Source organism: Chroicocephalus ridibundus, chromosome 4, assembly GCF_963924245.1.
Source record: "Chroicocephalus ridibundus chromosome 4, bChrRid1.1, whole genome shotgun sequence".
Classification (NCBI taxonomy): Eukaryota; Metazoa; Chordata; class Aves; order Charadriiformes; family Laridae; genus Chroicocephalus; species Chroicocephalus ridibundus.
Genome location: NC_086287.1, coordinates 47,563,706 through 47,582,003, shown reverse-complemented (window position 1 = coordinate 47,582,003; position 18,298 = coordinate 47,563,706). Strand labels below are relative to the sequence as shown.

Below are 18,298 nucleotides of genomic sequence, written 5' to 3'. Positions count from 1 at the left end.
TGAACTTTACACACTAAAAAGCACAATAAGGACATCTGATCTATAATTAATGAGCTAATTCAAGTATGGTAAGCAACTTAACGTGTATTAGCATATAGGTTCATGCTGTCTAATTTACACTCATTTGCAGCTTTCATAGAGCTCCATGCCACCAAAACTTGATTGCTCCCTACTTCACCATCACCATGGCCGAAGTGCAAGACATTTATTCTTTTATTTGAAAGTGAAGGAACTGAAAAACTCAAAGTACTTTGCACAATAGTAAGGCTATGCATAAAACAAGACTGTGAAACTTGCAAGTCGAAAGCTCACATAAAGCTGCCAATGGCTTTTCCTTCTGAAATTGGTGTGACATATTATTAAGGGAAAATGATGGATGAGTTTAAAACTTACTGAGTTTAAAACACCTTTGAAAGTATTACCTTTTTGTTCAACCCCTTTTATATCAAGTATTAACATTACACTGTTAGTCAGAATTCCCATTTTTATTTGTAACATAACTATCACTAATTCATACATTTGCTGTCAAACCATGGTGAGTGTTAGAAACTGTCAGCCGTAACTAGTGAGCTATTTTCTTTAATATGCAAGGTGGTCTGGGGTTTTTTTTTGTGTTTGTGTATATAATGTGTGTGAATATATAACTTTATCAACAGAAACAAAACAAAGTTGCTTGAATTTTTTTTAACAAAGAATATTTTATTTTATAAACAAAACATTCTAAAAATAAGACCAATTAAGTTTTCATACAAAGTCTGTAATTACTAAAAAATATGAATACTGTATTGTAAATAATTACTTAAAAGCTAAATTTGCATATTTTCTCACATGTACTTCTAGTGAAATCCCATTCAAGTATTTCAGATTGATAACAAGGAACATAATGTAGGGTTTGAAATATCCTTTTTAAAAAGCTCAAGCATTAGGAAAAACCTGTAGTCATGTGTTTTTCTTACTGTCTCCTAGGCAAGCTTACAATACCATCCACAAAGCAAGCCATTAAATTCATAGAATCACTGCACATAGACTCACTATTGGGAGAAAAGCAGTATTTTCCTTTGTAGTGAACACTTTGTAATAACGATGTGATTATATCACGGCCAGCTGCTCCTGTGTTTAGTAGTCCCCCAGCAGTATCTCACCATTCCCTGAACTTGCAAGTTACATTTTTTCCACGTACTTGCTTTTATACCAGATATTATCTTCTTGATCCTACTTTCAGCGTAGGTTTTTTTAGCACTTGCCTTCAACTTCCTTTTTTTCTGAATAGTGCAGCCTAATTTTAGCAACCACACCAAGAAAAATTGAAAGATGCCCATTATTACCCACACTGGTATTCGAAAGAGCTCTCCATGGTTCTGAGCAGCCTCCTGCAGGAGTCACACGCTCCAGGAACCCTTAGTGCCTGGCTGAGGCCCAGCCGCAGATAATAAATCTAGTACCAGTCTGACGGATAATTGTTTCAGCAAAGTGAGTCTCAGGACAGAATAACCTAGAAAGGTAAAGGAGACTCCAGATGGCATTAGAGTTCAGCTCCACAGGAAGGAAGGAGGATAAAGGACCTACACGTCTACTCCTGAATTTATTCACAAAATGAAAAAGCAACAACAAATCAAGAAAACAATAAAATAAGCCTACTACACCCATTTGAAAATGACAGACTTACAATTAAAACAAATGGCAGCAGAAGCTAAGTGGAGGGCAGGGTCTTCTCCCTAATGCCCTAAACATTACATATACATGATTATCTACCCTGAGGTGTTCAGAAGTGAAGTACTGTTTTTTGAAGTTGCCTTTGCTAAAACCAGAAGATTTTAGACAAAAAAGTACACTGAACAGACCTTTAAAAACCTCAAGCAACTCCATCTCTGGGTTTATAGGTCAAGGGGCAATGAGAAGAAAGACAATTTTGAGACAGAAATGGTCCCATAAATCTGATAGTAAATGATACCAACATCATTCTTACATGGAGATTAACTTAACATTTCATGTGTATGTTTACTATTTAAACCACAGGCAGAATGCACTTTTCAAAAGAGAGTAATAAATAAAACTGTGCTCACAGTGTGTCACATGCTGCTGCTGGTATAATTCAGTCCTTCCGTATTCAAAGGACTTATTGCCCTCTGCTTTGCACCCCTAACTTAGATCCTGATTCTGCAACTGACATTCACAGAAGCATCCATACACACCCAAAGTATCAGCTGCAATCAATACACAAGAATTATCAGAAACAAAAAAAAACAGAACCCCTGACTACCTACACTATTTCACACGTTTTCATTTGCCAAAACTGGTCTGAGTTATTCCTAATCTTTTCAGAATTATATTCAGTCAACGATTTGTAGAACTATTCATTTTTCCTTTACATGCATTTGTGTCAGTGATGTCAAATAAACTACTTACTAAACTCACCTATCAGGGGGGATAAAAACACAGAATACCAACACCGCATTCTCGGTGCAATAGTGCCTGGCCTATTTTCTAATCACGTTACAGAGAGTAAAAGACTGAGATTGCCAGAACATCAAAACCCACAGGCTTCATTTAAAATTTAAGTAACCATAAAGCCTTACATTTCGAGTCTGTCAGGGGGGAGGGGAAAATAGATTAAGATATTACAACTTGTTTTCAAAGTTCAAGGAACACTATAAGTTTAAGATTATAAGAATTCTTATAATGTCTGCTATTCAAATATCCTAAAAGTACATGGAAAAACAGAAACTGAAAATTAGACAAATAACATTGATGAAGTAGTAATTGAATTTCTCCCCACTCTCCATCCATCACCACAATTTTAACACAATATTACCAACAAAACAAATACTGGAATTCTTTCTTTAGAAAGGATTCCTTATGCTCAATTGAACTTTTTAGATATACCAGTTCTGACAGCTTTTGCCTTCTGCAGATATGTATGCTTTTATAAAGACTGAATCAGCCGCCAAAATTCTGACTGAATTGTATTTTACAATCTTCTTGTTCTCAACCTGCATAACTTGTAAACATTAACTTGTAAAGACATCAGAATCAAAATATCTAAGCATATCATTACAGTATCTCAGATGAAACTCTAACTCTGCCTCTTCTGCTCGCACTTTATTCAAACTTGAATAAACTTGGACCACATATATCTGCTGTTTTCAGATTCTTCATAAAGGCATCAACTTGAAATGAAACATAATACTAATTTGAACACATTTGTAGATTGGGTCCAGCTTTTGGGATGCTGAGAAATAACAATTTCACAAGATGTTGAAAATGCAATGATAATTAGTTCCTCTAAATAACAGTTTTATGGTTTCTTAAGCAACCTTTACAGGTGTCAATTAACACCACATAAAAGACTTCAAGACTGTTAGTAGCCACTGCATTTATTTGGAATAGAATCTTAGACTTGCCCTTTATGTAGTTAAACATCTTATATGGCAAAAGGAACACTCACACTGAATTTCTTTCAGAAAATGTATCCTAATTTTGTGATAACGTTTCTTCTTTTTAAATTCAGAACAAAATGAAGAAGTGTTAAATTCCTTCATTAAACTATAACACCTTGATCAAATGAGAATGCTGTGCTTTTTTATTTTTACCTAGAGTGGCACTACTAAAATCACTTTTGTCATTGCTATCTTACCTTTCACTACCACAGTATCTGCTAAACACAAGTGCATGTTAAATCTTTTGCTATGGTCAGTGTAATGCTTTGGCAGTTTAAAATAGTTACAGAACTGGTGGCAAGATATTCTACTTCACACTATGATCATCAGTTTTCAGAAGCGCAGTGATGATGGACATCAGTGTCCATACATCAGGAGGTCAAAAACCGATGTAAGTTTTCTTAAATAAAACCAAAAAGAAGCTACCTGAATGACAGCCAGATGAATTTTGTTATGTAGTTACTAAATACATTTCAAATCTATATTAAAGACAGCAACACTGAGGGAAAGAGAGTGAAGAGAAATGTAAGCAAGCAAGTAAGAAAAAATTCATGCAATATCATGACATTCTACCACTGTAGTAGCCCAGGGTAATTTTATTAGTTAATGATTTTCAGAAGCTTATTTTCAAATGCCAGGTAGTTGGCAGGGTATTTTTACTTTCCTTTGGAGAAAAGGGAGTGATGGGCATACAATTTATTATTGCAAACTGTCACTGGTTATTTCACAGAAATAAATATATACAAAAAAGTTCTTTAATTGACATATATGAAAACAGTACTCCGTACTTTTATATGGAATCATTTATAAATGGTCTAAATACTTATTAATAGATTTCATAAGATTTCTCCACGAAAACCTCTCTATGCAACAAAGGGTGGAAGAGAAATTATGTATACTGAGTTTATCTCACTGTGATTTGCATAGGTGGCTCCAGAGAGAAATAAAGGATTTCAGATCCAGTTCTCATTAACCCAAAGAAACTTAAGTTTGGGGATCTTTATTTATTCATTTTTTCAGTCATACATGAGAAGTTAATCTTTTCAAAACATACACGTGATGGAATATCCATTTTAAATATACCAGTATACCTTGCTTTTTATGGCAAAGATGGTAGATGGAAGTCTAAAATAGCATTGGGTGATCAAAAATTCAACTCCAGTATTAAAAAACAAAAAAACAACCAACAAAACACTATCCTGATTTCCTTTTAATAGATCTGTTAACGTTTTCAAAACTGCAAAAGGGATTCCTGATGCTAGCAAAAATCACGGTGTATTGCCAACCAGATCTACAAACAACAAGAATGTTTTCATTTGTTTCAGATTACGAAATAATAATAAGTTTTTAAAGAAACTCAGTTATGCATAAGTATAAAAACATTCCTGTGCTATCAAAAGCCAGAACAGGCTTTAAAAGATATTATTAGAATATTTGTATTACAATACACAAAGAAATTATATATGCAATAAACAGCAACAACTGCCAGACAAAAATCGTTCTTCACAGGTCTTTTTCTTAAGCAATGCATATTAAGGTCATAATCAAGAAAATAGGAACATTCAAGGCCATTGGTTTGAATTATACCTTTAGTACACTGAGTTGAATTTAACTCCATCTAAAAACTCACCCAAAAATCATAGTCTTCCTTGAGCTAGCAATGGACCTAAAGCAGTATTTTGACATTTGTTAAACGTGAACCAAAACAAATTGAACTAAGCTAAAAAATTTGCTGGTTGTTATTTAGGTACACATAAAACAATACCAGCCAAATACAGAACAAATTCGGGGAGGATGGGGTGCAAAACCTTCTTTACTACCAAATTCAACTTTATATTTATGGAGTATAAAATACTTTTTTTAGTCTTTTCACGTAGTATTCAAAAAGGCTTCCACATACTGTACTGAGTAACACAAATAGCCATATCTTCATGAAATGTTACACGCAGAGGTTCATTTAGTGCCATTCAGATTAGCGTTTTTTATTCATCACTTGACCACAGGAAGACCTCCTCCCAAATCTCAATATGTACTCATTTCTAACTTTCTTTTAGAGAAGTGGAGAAAAAAAAATTACACTTAAAATGTAAACACTATGTCAAGATTATTTAGAACGAAACATAATGCTTAAGTTTCCTATACCAATTATATACAGAAAAACTCAAGAGATCCTGCTTTCCAGATAGTTTATTCTCATGATGAAATACACATGACCCAGCACAGTTCCTTGAGCAGACTAAGATGAATCCTTGCATTACACTCTTCCTATTATGAAAACTAACCACATACTACTGTTTTTCTATTCCTTTACAGAGTTAAAAATTCACAAAAAGACTGTTTCTCTTTTCCCAGCAGACTTTCATTTTTCTAAAAGTGATTGTTGAAGAGCCTTGCCAACAATAGGAAATTTAATAACAGTTTATTGATCAGATCACCACTAAACTGGCTCTTCTTCAACCTACCATACTTAAATACATATTCAATAACCCTTTTTTCACAGTTTCTCCAGATTCGCTTGGCACAGAAGTTATATTTATAGACGTTTTGCCTCAAAGACAAGCTTTGGAACTCTTTTAAAGTTTCTATTAAATATGCCACCTTCTATTTTTCTGGTACCTACACCAATTACACAACAAAGTCAGTTTTATATATACATATGAAAAGGATTTTGTCCTAGTATAGAACTATAGCCAACTAAGATAAAGTTATAGCCTATGAAAGAAGCACTCATCACCAGAGAGTAGGGTGGGCCATCATTTCACAGTTCTGTTGAGGAAGATTTCCCATGTACAACACAGGCTTTTGGAACAGTTTGGCACGAGCTTTTTTCCTTAAGCTTTTTTGTTTGCTTGCTTGTTAGTTGGTTTGGGGCATTTTATTGCTTTAAGTGTTATGCCTTCTCTTCTCTCCTGCCCTATTCTCTCAGACTTTCTCTGCTTGACAAAAAAGTGTATTATAGACCAAAACTGATGAATGTTAGGATATAAATAAAAAGGCATGAAACTCACTAAATAATTGCAATCACACACCATAAAAACTTTTTTCACATATTCATAGTTCTGATGATTCTGGAAATGAAGATAATGTTAAAATGTTCAGGAGACCATTATCAATAATAAAATGAAGGCCGGGGAGAGGAATCTATTCTGACAACAAAGAAAAACATTAGGTTCCCCCAAACACTTTGCACAACAGCCAATTCTACCAAAATGATCCCAAAAGAATCCTCATATTCGGTATTAAAAAATAAAATAAAATAAAATTTTAGCAATTCCTTGGTTCTTAGCTTGTTATAAAATAACTTGTCTTCCCTGCTTGCTTAATTGTTCACTCCTTAATCTTGAATAACTAAATGACAGGTGGAGAAAGATTTAAAAAAAAAAAAAAAAAAGAACAAAAAAAACCCCACAAACAAACAAAAAAATCCCCACACACACAACAGAAAAGCATAGAACTCTCTCCAGAATTTGACTGCGTGAACTGGCCCAGAGTAAGAGGGGGGCAAAAACAGCAAAATTCTTTTTGCCTTGAGGAACCCTGAACAAGGAGTCACATTGAGCAATTTAGCTACTGAAGAAAGATAATCAATTCATAAACAGAACAATCATTTTAGATTAAAGAAACATTTGATTACTCACTGTAACAGATTAGAAATTAGACTGAAAACAAAAGAAGCTACAGCATTAAGCAGAGTAACAGAATAAATTCCATTTCAGAAAAAATACTGTAGGTGTGTACAAAAAAAAAGGAAAAAAAACCACACTAAAAACATCCTTTCCTGTGTGCGTATAGGCACACACATGTTTTTACGGTCACTAAAGAAATGGCACAGATTAAGATCCTGCTGAAATACAAGACACTAACAGAAGTTGCTGGAAATGACTTAGTGAGCATCTACAGGGAAGGAGCATAAATACATGGAAGTACCAAATTGCAACAAACTTCTGAATATCAAATTATATGTTAGTTAATTCTTTTGATGCTTCTTTACAGTTTGTTTTGAGTCTCAGTACATACGGAGTTGGAGAAAATCAATAGATTTTAGGAAATCAGAACCTACTGATTATATTTGACATGGAGCAGGAAAAGATCTCATGCTGTCTGCCATCAACTCCTTCTCCAGATTATATGTTTACAACCATTACTAAATTACGAAAAAGTCAATGCAGAAACATAAATTAAATGCAGGCAATAAGCAATCCTTCAACATAAGGCAAATGGGGAAAACCCTCAAGTACTGCCAACTTTGACAGATATGCAGAGTTCGAGCCTGAAAGATCATCGCTCCAAAAGGCATGTAGAAGAAATAAAAGCAGTTAGGGGTGTACAGCATATGTTATTAAGATACTCTCTGAAGCCATTACAATACATGAACTGCATTCCACTAATTTTCTGAAAAAAGCTTGAGTTTTCCTTTTTCTTGACCTTGCTTTGTTCTATGATCCCTACTCTAGTGAGACATCAAAATAATAATCCACTGTAACACAGCTTCAGGTTCATCATACAAATCATTTCACATCTTAACACATTTTAAGAATTATCTGCTACTTAAAAGTAACAATTACGAATTGAAAAGCAGAGATCCCAGGCATGTGTAAATTAGTCTTCTTCCTGGAATATCCCAGGAAAAGCAGGAAACAGCATTATCAAACAGTAACAAAACATTGAGATCAGCAGACTTAAACCAACTAGATGATTTCTTTGAACGGAACCAGCGGGAAAAAAAAAATCAGGGTAAAAATCTTTAATCTGGATGTTAATTTAAATTACAAATGGCTTAGTAGCAGCAAAAAATTTTGAGCAAAATAATTTAAGAACCTATTCTAATAGTATTACACTAAAAAAAAGCTTTATTTCAGAAGGCATCAGTTGTCATACTGCTGCCAATAGTGACACCTTACAGCATACATACACAAGCTTGTTTTTGCAAACATTCTGGCTCCTGTTCACAAAAATATTGTAACCACAGAAAGGTCCACGATACAGTTGACATTCCAGAGCCTTCTTTATAACTGCGTAAGACATGATTAATAGATTGTTTTATAATGGTCTGTGGGATGCTAATCACAGCATTCAGGACATTATGAAAATTCAGAATCCACTTCCCACAACTCCATTCATTGCTTTTTAGCGTGCACTTTTTAGAATACCTGTGGCTCACTGCACTAGTTTTCATTCTGCCACAGTCCAGAAGAAGAAAGAATTCTTCTCTGATGAGTGTTATGCACATTTAACAATAGCATATACAATTTTTTCATATTTGTTTGACTTCTACTACTATCAAATCATGCTGAAATAAAGATGAGAAGGAAAGGAATGAAGGAGAAAGGATGCATGATACAAATGGTGCATAAAAATCACCAATCACTGCAAGATTCATTGACCAGCTGCACAGTGCTGAGTGGTGCTTTTGGGCCTGTGAAAAAAAGCACCGAGTTATAAGCTGTTACAGCTATAGGACAATCAGCAATCTCCTCACACCCTTCAGATAGAGAAGATCACGTTCATGGTAATATGACTACCACTTAACACCACTGACAACAAAATCAAAGTCATTTGACAATGGGGCAAAATGGAATGATTGCCCTCTGGAAGTTTTCAATCCCAGACTACTATCAGTCACCAGATCATCTATTTGAAGGGAAATATGAAGTAAATAGCTATCATCACATAAAGAGCCACTGAAAACATGACCTCCTGCATAGCACTGCAACTGTTACATACAGGAAAAAGAACATTTTAAGACAATGGAATTTCTGAAATGGGATCAACCAAGAGGAAAGAGACATACAGCGCTTCTGTCTTTCTAAGCCAATCTTAAGCACAGAAGGGAAAGCAGTACTTTTCTATCAATATTAACACGGTTGGGCAGGAAGGTGCAAAAAATCTTTTTAAAATAGGACTTTGTGAAAACATCAGATTTTTCCTGGAAAGGCACATATTCAGTGGCAGAACTGCAATGCCAATATTCATTCTGAAGGATCTTACCTTTAGCCTGACAAGTGAAATTCTACAGGGTGTCTAAAGAGGAGAAAGGAGTGATACAACTACTGCATAAGATGCAACATGACCCTTGAATATGCACTTGATTTGCTGAAAAGCAGCTGGTAATACCTCAAGACAAGGATGGACTTCATAGAATTTAATATTCCTGTTACACATTGTACTTTACACAGTATTTGTGACAAAAATGTTACCAGTAATATGCTGACTTTGGTAATGGTATGTTGAAAACCTGTTGGCAGAGGGGAGTATGGTATTGAGAACTGAACTGGGATTCCTGCGTAGTACTCTGTAACATGTTTGTTCCCTGAGCAATAAAATAAAGTCTCAGTTCCACCTGCAAAGCCAGCGGCAATTCTTCTTCCCTTTTTTCCATCTAATGTGTATGTTCTACTGAACAGTCTTGCTGCACTGCCTCTAATACATCATGCCTCCCATCTCTGCTTGCCAAGTAGCCTTTTTACCACCAGAGAAGCTCAGAAAATCATTTCCTAATCTATGTCTTCCCTTCTCCTAAAGTCAGTCTTTCATGTATCTGATACCTCAACGAAAGTACAATTACATTTTTACTATGAGAATCTCTCCAAATTGGAACAGCTTGTTTCAGGAGAGGTTTGTCACCACCCTCAAGAGAAGTGTATACCATTCATCACACCTTACAGATACCAAAAGGCTGCAGGATGAACTGTTGGAGTAGCTGAACATACAAATGTAGAAACATTTGGCACTAAAAATGGCCAGAATTTTAAAGGCAGTGGTGATTATGGCTGCTGTATGATATTGAAGGCAATCATAGCAAGCATTGCAGTCAGCACTGGGGAGACCACACCTCAAATATTGTTCAGTTTTGGGCCCCTCACTACAAGAAAGAGATTGAGGTGCTGAAGCACTTTCAAAGAGCAATGAAGCTGGTGAAGGGTCTAGAGAACAAGTCTTGTGAGGAGCGGCTGAGGGAACTGGGATTGTTTAGCCTAGAGAAAAGACAGCTGAAGGGAGACCTTATCACTCTCTACAACTACCTGAAAGGAGGTTGTTGTGAGGTGAGGGTCAGCCTCTTCTCCCAAGTAACAAGTGACAGGACAAGAAGAAATGGCCTCAAGTTGCACCAGGGGAAGTTTAGATTGGAGAGTAGGAAAAATTTCTTCACCTAAAGGGTTATTAAGCATTGGAACAGACTGCCCAGGGAAGTGGTTGAGTCACGATCCCTGGACATATTTAAAAGACATGCAGACATGGTGCTTAGGGATGTGGTTTAGTCGTAGTTTTGGCAGTGTAAGGCTAATGGTTGGACTCAATAATCTTAAGGGTCTTTTCCAACTTAAATGATTCTATGATTGTATGGCACGGAAAAGGCATCTGCTCAAAACTTTTCTGAAACAGCACAAGAAGAAAAAACAAAAAAATCATAATAAAAAAACACTAAGAAATGCCTTTTGTACCACTCACATTTGGAGAATGGTACAAGTCTATTGGAGAATGGATTGAGAGCAGCCCTGCCAAGAAGGACTTGGGGGTACTGGTGGACAAGAAGCTCAACATGAGCCAGCAATATGTACTTGCTGCCCAGAAAGCCAACCGTATCCTGGGCTGCATCAAAAGAAGCGTGGCCAGCAGGTCGAGGGAGGTGATTCTGCCCCTCTACTCCACTCTTATGAGACCCCACCTGGAATACTGCGTCCAGCTTTGGAGTCCTCAGTACAGATGTAGCAGGTCCAGAGGAGGGCCACGAAGATGATCAGAGAGCTGGAGCACATCTCCTCTGAAGACAGACTGAGAGAGTTGGGGTTGTTCAGCCTGGAGAAGAGAAGGCTCCAGGGAGACCTTATAACAGCCTTCCAGTACCTGAAGGGGGCCTACAGGAGAGGTGGGAGATGGGGAGGGACTCTTTGTGAGGGAATGTAGCGATAGGACAAGGCGTAACGGTTTTAAACTGCAAGAGAGGAGATTCAGATTAGATATTAGGAAGAAATTCTTTATTGTGAGGGTGGTGAGACACTGGAACAAGTTGCCCAGGGAAGCTGTGGATGGCCCATCCCTGGAAGTGTTCAAGACCAGGCCGGATGGGGCTTTGAGCAACCCGGTCTAGCGGAAGGTGTCCCTGACCATGGCAGGGGCATTGGAACTAGATGATCTTTAAGGTCCCTTCCAACCAAAACCATTCTATGATTCTATGATCCTATTTCCTGTTTACCTCCCAAATCTGGCTTAAAAATCAGTTTGTTTGGCCAACTAATTACTATCTTTCTTTAAAAGAGGATTTCGGATCTCCCATGTATTTATTTTTATTGCCTTGGTTGTGACATATTTTTGTTTGCAATTAATCAATTAGGTAATACATAACCATAAATCCTACCTGGTTGCCAGAACACAATAGCTTATTTAATTTCATGGGCTTTTCATGGCCAACTAAGTTTTTAAGATGCTTTGAGAGCTAGTTCTTTTGTTTCCTTTTCTTATCATGTTCTCAGAGCTACAGCCAGAAGATGTTGCTAGGAAGGGGAGGGAGAATGTCGAGTTTCCACAACAACATAAAAACAATAAATACAAGCTACGTCCCTGAACTCACTTCACCCATTCATCAGGCCTCATGCTGGTATCCAAAGTCTCCCTGCTTTTTCTAAGACTCTGTATCCTCTGGTACATCCCCCTTTCAGTGAATTTATTTTCTCAGATGTTACTATGGTACCCTCTTCTGAGCCTTGAAAGAAATCCACTTTCTGGTAATAATGTTCCTAATGTATTCCAAACAGGGATCGCATGAAAGTGCATCAGAAAGTCAAAGGTGTGGACAGCAGCACCAGCATTTTAGTTATTCTCTTTTCTTCTTCTGGTAGAAGCCACCTTATCACCCAACTTTTCATCCTTTTCTTGATTCTCTTCTTGTATAATTATGATATACACAGAGGTATTCCTGCAAGTACCAAGCAGATGGGGTTGCACTTTTTTTCTGCCCAGGGGAAGGACTAGAGGCAACAGACACAATTTGGAACACAGTAAATTCCAGCTCAATAAAAAAAAAAAGAAAAAAAATCCAAACCTACAAGGATTATCAAACACTGGAGAAGCTCTCAGATAATGGAGAATCTCCATTTTTGAAGATATACAAAACCAGACTTGACCAAGCTGCTCTAACTGGAGCTGCTATTGAGGGGCTGAACTAAATGGAAATTCCTTGCAACGAGCATGATTCTACAATTCACACGTGCTGAAAAGTTCTATGCAGTTCACACTACACAGACTGCAACAGAAAAAGTTACCCAAAATACATTGGTTAATTTTAAAGACAACAGCCTCATTACAATCACAGTAACCATTGGGCAATTGAAATTGTAGCCAATTGCCAACAAACCACACTGTGAGGAACACCAATGAAAGATTATTTCACAAGACAGGGAACATGGCATCTATAGAGTGAAACAATGTTAGCAGGAGACACTTTTAATTTATAAAAAAAAATTTGTTTAAATACTAGATTTGGATTTATCAGCAAAAGCTGAATTTTGAAATCGAGACATGCAAAGCTACCATAACTAAGTGTTATTACTACAAGCAAAATGTTGAATTGTGGGCTTTGCTACAAATCTACCTATTTGCTACAAATTCTTCCTATTCCAATAAAGTGGTTTAAAAATCATGGCCATATCATAAGGAGGTTTTTAACAAAGTGCCTATTTAAGTTCAGCTGCTTACAAGCCTATTTTTATACACTATGAATGAAAGCTAATTGCAATAGTCACAATACTTTCTGAAATTTTTGTTGAACCAAGTATTGATAGGGTTAATTTAGGAAGCCTTCTGGGGGAGGGGGGGATTTTGTTTATACAGATTGTATTAATACTATCTTCATCATAATCTGACATCCCACAAATTGATCACTGAAATCCAATTATCATTGAACCTTTTTTCTACTTTTTGCATCAGAATCACACATTTTGTCCAAGGTAATGCATACCTTTAACTAAAGGCATCCATGTGGTTCAGACAGCTCAAATGAGAGACAGTGAATGATTTCCAGATAAATTGCTCGACTAGTTAGTTACCAAACATGCCTGTTTTCAGCTTTTACCAGAGCCCTTTCATATAGGAATAACGTGCAAATCTTCAAAACTTCCCAAGTAACACCTCAATAGAATAGGCTTCGTAAACCTTTAAAATGAGATACACTTTCCCAGAACCTGAATGATTCTTATAGCTCTTTTCTAACCCCCTTCCTAAGATTATTTCTGAAGACTAGACCTCCAACCTAGCCATAATATACCCACCATAGTCCATTAATACTGTATACAGCAGTAGTATCACCTCCCCTACATCCCTCCTACTGGTTGTTTTATTCAAAAAAAACCTGTCTCTAACTTGTCAGTGCAGTCTACGATATTAGTCTCTAGACTGCATCTAGATCATGCATCTGTCTCAATCCAAATACAAGTTATTCAACTAAGTTCAACTTGCCAAGCAATTCAAGTTAGTGATCTCTATCATTAAAACTGCTGTATCTTTAAAACTACAACTTTTAGAGATTTATTAGGAGCAATATATTCTTCCCAAAAGCCAGCAAAGACAATGACCAAGAACCCCCTGCCATGCAGCCTTAAGGGAACCTTCCTTAGGGTTTAAAAGCTCCCTGTTTGCTGACAGTTTTTTTCGATTCATTAACTAATTTTAGTAGAGTTAACATGAGTTACAACAAATATCTTTAGGAAAAATCAATCTGATTAAAAGACAGTATCATTAGGCTCAAGTGACTCACCCTACAATTAACCTATTTTTTCTGACTGGGTTTTTTTTCTACATACTGTCAAGGTATCTAATTTTTCTCATTACATGGGTTATTTCAACATTTGTTTAAATGCAAAAGAGTTCACCAAAAAAAAAAATCCCACGACTGAAGTGCAAAAACAATTAAATGAAGATTTTCCTATGCTAACAGGTTCTGACAATTTCTGAAGTATTTATTAGCCACCATTTAACATAATCCAAACATAGACACAATAAAGGAGTACTGACTTATCAGTGTAGTACAATGACATCATTAAAAAAAAAAAGCAGCAAAGCCAAAACAACTTCAGAATATTTCTACATTGTAGACATAGCCTTGTCATTTATCCACACTCTGTTCTTCTCTCCATGACAACTACGATTTCTTCTAATAAATAACAAAAAGTAAGCAAGACTACCACCCCCGGTCTATCATTTTATCTAAAATGATAATATTAGATAAAAATTCACAACTCACAGATACTTTCATCAGAACTGGCTATACCAGCTCTCTGTATTTCATATGAAAAAAAAACCATAACATAACCCCTTAAATATTTAACTGCAGGAACTTGTGAAGGAGGAAACATATTGCAAACAAACTTGTCTGGCTATTTCCTCTGATCTTGTCTCCTTTTCAGGCACTATAAAAATATTACTAACTTATAGCCAAATAGTATCTACCAGATTACCATCTCTAATTCTGCCAAATTTAGTCAATGCTTTAGATTTGGAATACTTAACTTTCAAATTAGATGCATTCAAGACCAAAAGTTACTTGGTCCATTGGAAGAAAATACTTAAGCTAAATAAAATAAAATAAAATAAAACTTATTGTAATATCCAGAAAGAGATTCTGTGGTGCTTCTGGGCATCTTTTGCAAAAAGCTATTCTCCCAAGCTCCACTCACAAGAGAAATTAAGAAAAATAAAAATAAAAAAAGTTTTAAACAAAAGTAACACAGCTAGGAACTAGACATTTAATCATAAAGTGTAATAAGGTTATCAGAAGGTTTAGACCAACCCTCTCCTCTAAGGTGAGATCACATATACTTATGTGTCTTACTACTTTTTATGAACTTCTGAAGACAGACATATGCTCTTCCCAGTCTATTGCAGTGCTTCACAAGCCATATTGCATTAATCTCCAATGGTAAAAATGTAAGCTTGTTAAGTTTTGTGGTGTTCCAGAGACCTAGAACTGCAGCACTTACCATCTGTATTAAATCAGCCTCAATTTTTTCAACCTCTCCTCATAAGTCAGGGATCCAGTGTTCTGATCATTGGTACTACTGTCTTCTGGACTCTCGAATTTGGCCAAGTAATTTTGATTTGTTTGCATGTATTAAGTGCATGGCTCAAAACCAGACACAATGAGCTAGTTAACTCCACTTCTACCCTAAGTTGAGGAGAGGGATTTACACAGTGTTTCATCACAGTGCTTCCATGTATTTATCCTGGTATGATGTTACATTTTCAGAACTTTTTTTTGTGCATGATACTGTTGACTTATGGTCAGCTCTTAACCCTCAATCTTTTTCTTCAAAATTCTCATCCATTCCTTATTCTGTATTTGCCTAATTCATTTTTCTTTAATTTAAAAGCTTGCCGCTAATGACTTGTATCCCGTTTTTACCAGATCACTCTAATTTGTTAGTTCATGTTAAATTCTAATCCAATCTTCCCTGTTGCCTCTCAGCCTGGTATCATTTTTCACTGCACTAAACACGCGAGTCAAGGGATACATTAGTAACCTCTCTTCTTGAGAAGGAAAAAGACATGAAAGACTGTTGTTTGTACTGCTGCATCAGAACTGACTTATATAGAACACACTTTTAATAAAGAATGTATTTCAGAGAGCCAGCCAAGCAATACGCTATCTTTCAAACAAGAATCCAAGCTAAATGACTACCAGAATAAAACAGTGAACTGAATGTTAGAACAAGAAAGAGACTTTGCTGATCCTCATGTGAGGGGGGAAGTAGTAAGCAAGAAAGATAGCAGATACTCCAGTAACACAGAGGGATGGTCCAGCTTTGATCGCGATAAAAAGGGCAGGGCTAGATCAGCAACCCACCCTTCTGAAAAGATATTTCCCTTTTCCATCAGGAATCATATGTTGAACTATTTAGATATGTAGAAATAAAGAATATCTATCCACAATTTCAGGTTCTCCTATGATAAACCTTAAAACTCAAAATATAAAGACCTTTTACAGAGATTAGTTTATCTTCAAAAGCCTATCACAGATAAATCTAACTTACAGTATGTCCAAGAAAGGATAACAAAGTGTTTTAGAATGTAATAAAAAATATCCAATTCCTTTTTAATAAACTACAAAACCACAGTTCATAGATGGAATGGATTAGACCAAGAATGAAATATAATGTGAAAAAAAAAGGACAGGACTACCATGGGAATAATTTTACATGTGAGAATGTAACCATCGCCACAGCTTACAGACAAGCCAAGGTAGCATGAACACAGTACAAAATGAAGTACAAAAACTAAGTATAAGCAAGCTTATATGCATTTATCCAGGCTCACACTTAAATCAAAAAATTTTTTAGTTTACAAAACTGTAAACTAAGATACAGACAAACTGCTGCATTATGTAACATCATGTACAAGGGACCAGCCAATTCTGATAAGAAGTGAGATTTGGACAAGTCATGCAAGTTCTTCCTATGTGCTTTTCATTCATTTCCAGGGCCTGGAGTACACAGATATTTCACGTGGCACGGGAGTAAGGGAGGAAGAATATTACAGATTTTCTAGTTATCTGCTAAGATATATCCCGTGTAGTATCCGCAATATAGATGAAAGGGCCCAAAAATACTGCCAAAGAATAAGGGCTTTGTACATAAGACAGAAGATACATAATGAATCTATCAAAGAATTTCTCTTTTTAGAGGTGAGAGGCAAAAAGGAAAAGGGAGAGAAATGGGTGTAAGGAGAAAAGAACGGTGAAACGGATGTCCGATTGAGCCAATTTTGTCAGTGATCTGACATAAAAGCAAAGGACCTGACCTCTCTTTTGCAAAGTTTGCTTTTTCCAGCTGACAATAATTTAAGAAATCCTTAAGAAGGGCAGTTTTCAGTTGCTGTGTAAGTAGCACAGGTCTTCATCTAGTTTCTTTACATATACTTTTTGTCCTAGTGGAGGCAACATCACAGAGGAAAAGTAGTACTTACCAGCAATAATTATTATACAAATTAATACTTCTGGTGACTCTTCTTCCTCACTTTCATTTTGAAGCCTAGGTAATTATCTGAAAGCAGAAAAGGAAAAGAAGATCATTAGTTTTTATCCTTTTTAGTCTTTATCTGTATTTTCATCCTTTGACTATTATATACAACATTCAAGAGATGCATGCAAACACTCTTATTAAAAATATGCTCAGAATTTTTTATGACTTGTGATTAGATAAGTTGTAGCAAAATTCTTATGAAAACAGAAATTTATATGTATGAACAACCGCTGTTTATATTGAGGTCCAAAAAATAGAAACTGTCTGCTTTACTGCCAAAAAAACAACAAAGGTTAAGTATAGACTCTCAAGGCATCTGTGAAAAGAAGTTAAGAAAGTGAGGGGGGAAAAAAGCAGTGGATTCATTCTTGGGATATATATATAGCCAGGCTTTAGGAAAAAAACACTGAGAAAAATTGTAAGATCAAGATCTTAATACCAGATGCCAAAAATTAAAATAGTAAACTCCTCAAACTGAAATATTTGCCACATGAAAAGAACAGACTCTACCTTTAAAACAGATGTAAGCAAATTAAGTTGATTTGTAACACTTGTTTATTTATGTTTTTACATAACATAACATACATAGTAGACCATATACAACACAGTAGATAGATTGTTTTAAACTAAATCTTACTTTTGGGTTATCAGTGCACAGAGTTATTTTATAATATTTTATATTCTTCTATAGCGGTGGTCTCACTAATTCAGAATGGCTGTATGCTACTGAACTAAGTGTTGATTCTTGGCCATCTAATAGAAAGGCAATCAAAAGGCTGCACAAATCAGACTTTGAAACAGCAATAAATTGGATGTTGAAAAAGCTAATTTGGGATCCTGACTTCAAGGGAA

The 18,298-nt window shown here is 35.9% G+C and overlaps 1 protein-coding gene across 3 annotated transcripts in view; it reads right to left on the bottom strand.

Annotated features, from left to right (window-relative positions):
• The window catches only part of FUT8 (fucosyltransferase 8), a 130,214-nt gene that overhangs the window by 86,408 nt on the left and 25,508 nt on the right, over positions 1–18,298 (bottom strand). For all 3 annotated transcript variants that reach the window (XR_010070701.1, XR_010070703.1, XM_063332099.1), the window contains exon 2: positions 17,391–17,467. The gene's annotated coding sequence lies outside the window, so the exon portion shown is untranslated. The remainder of the gene's footprint in view (positions 1–17,390; positions 17,468–18,298) is intronic.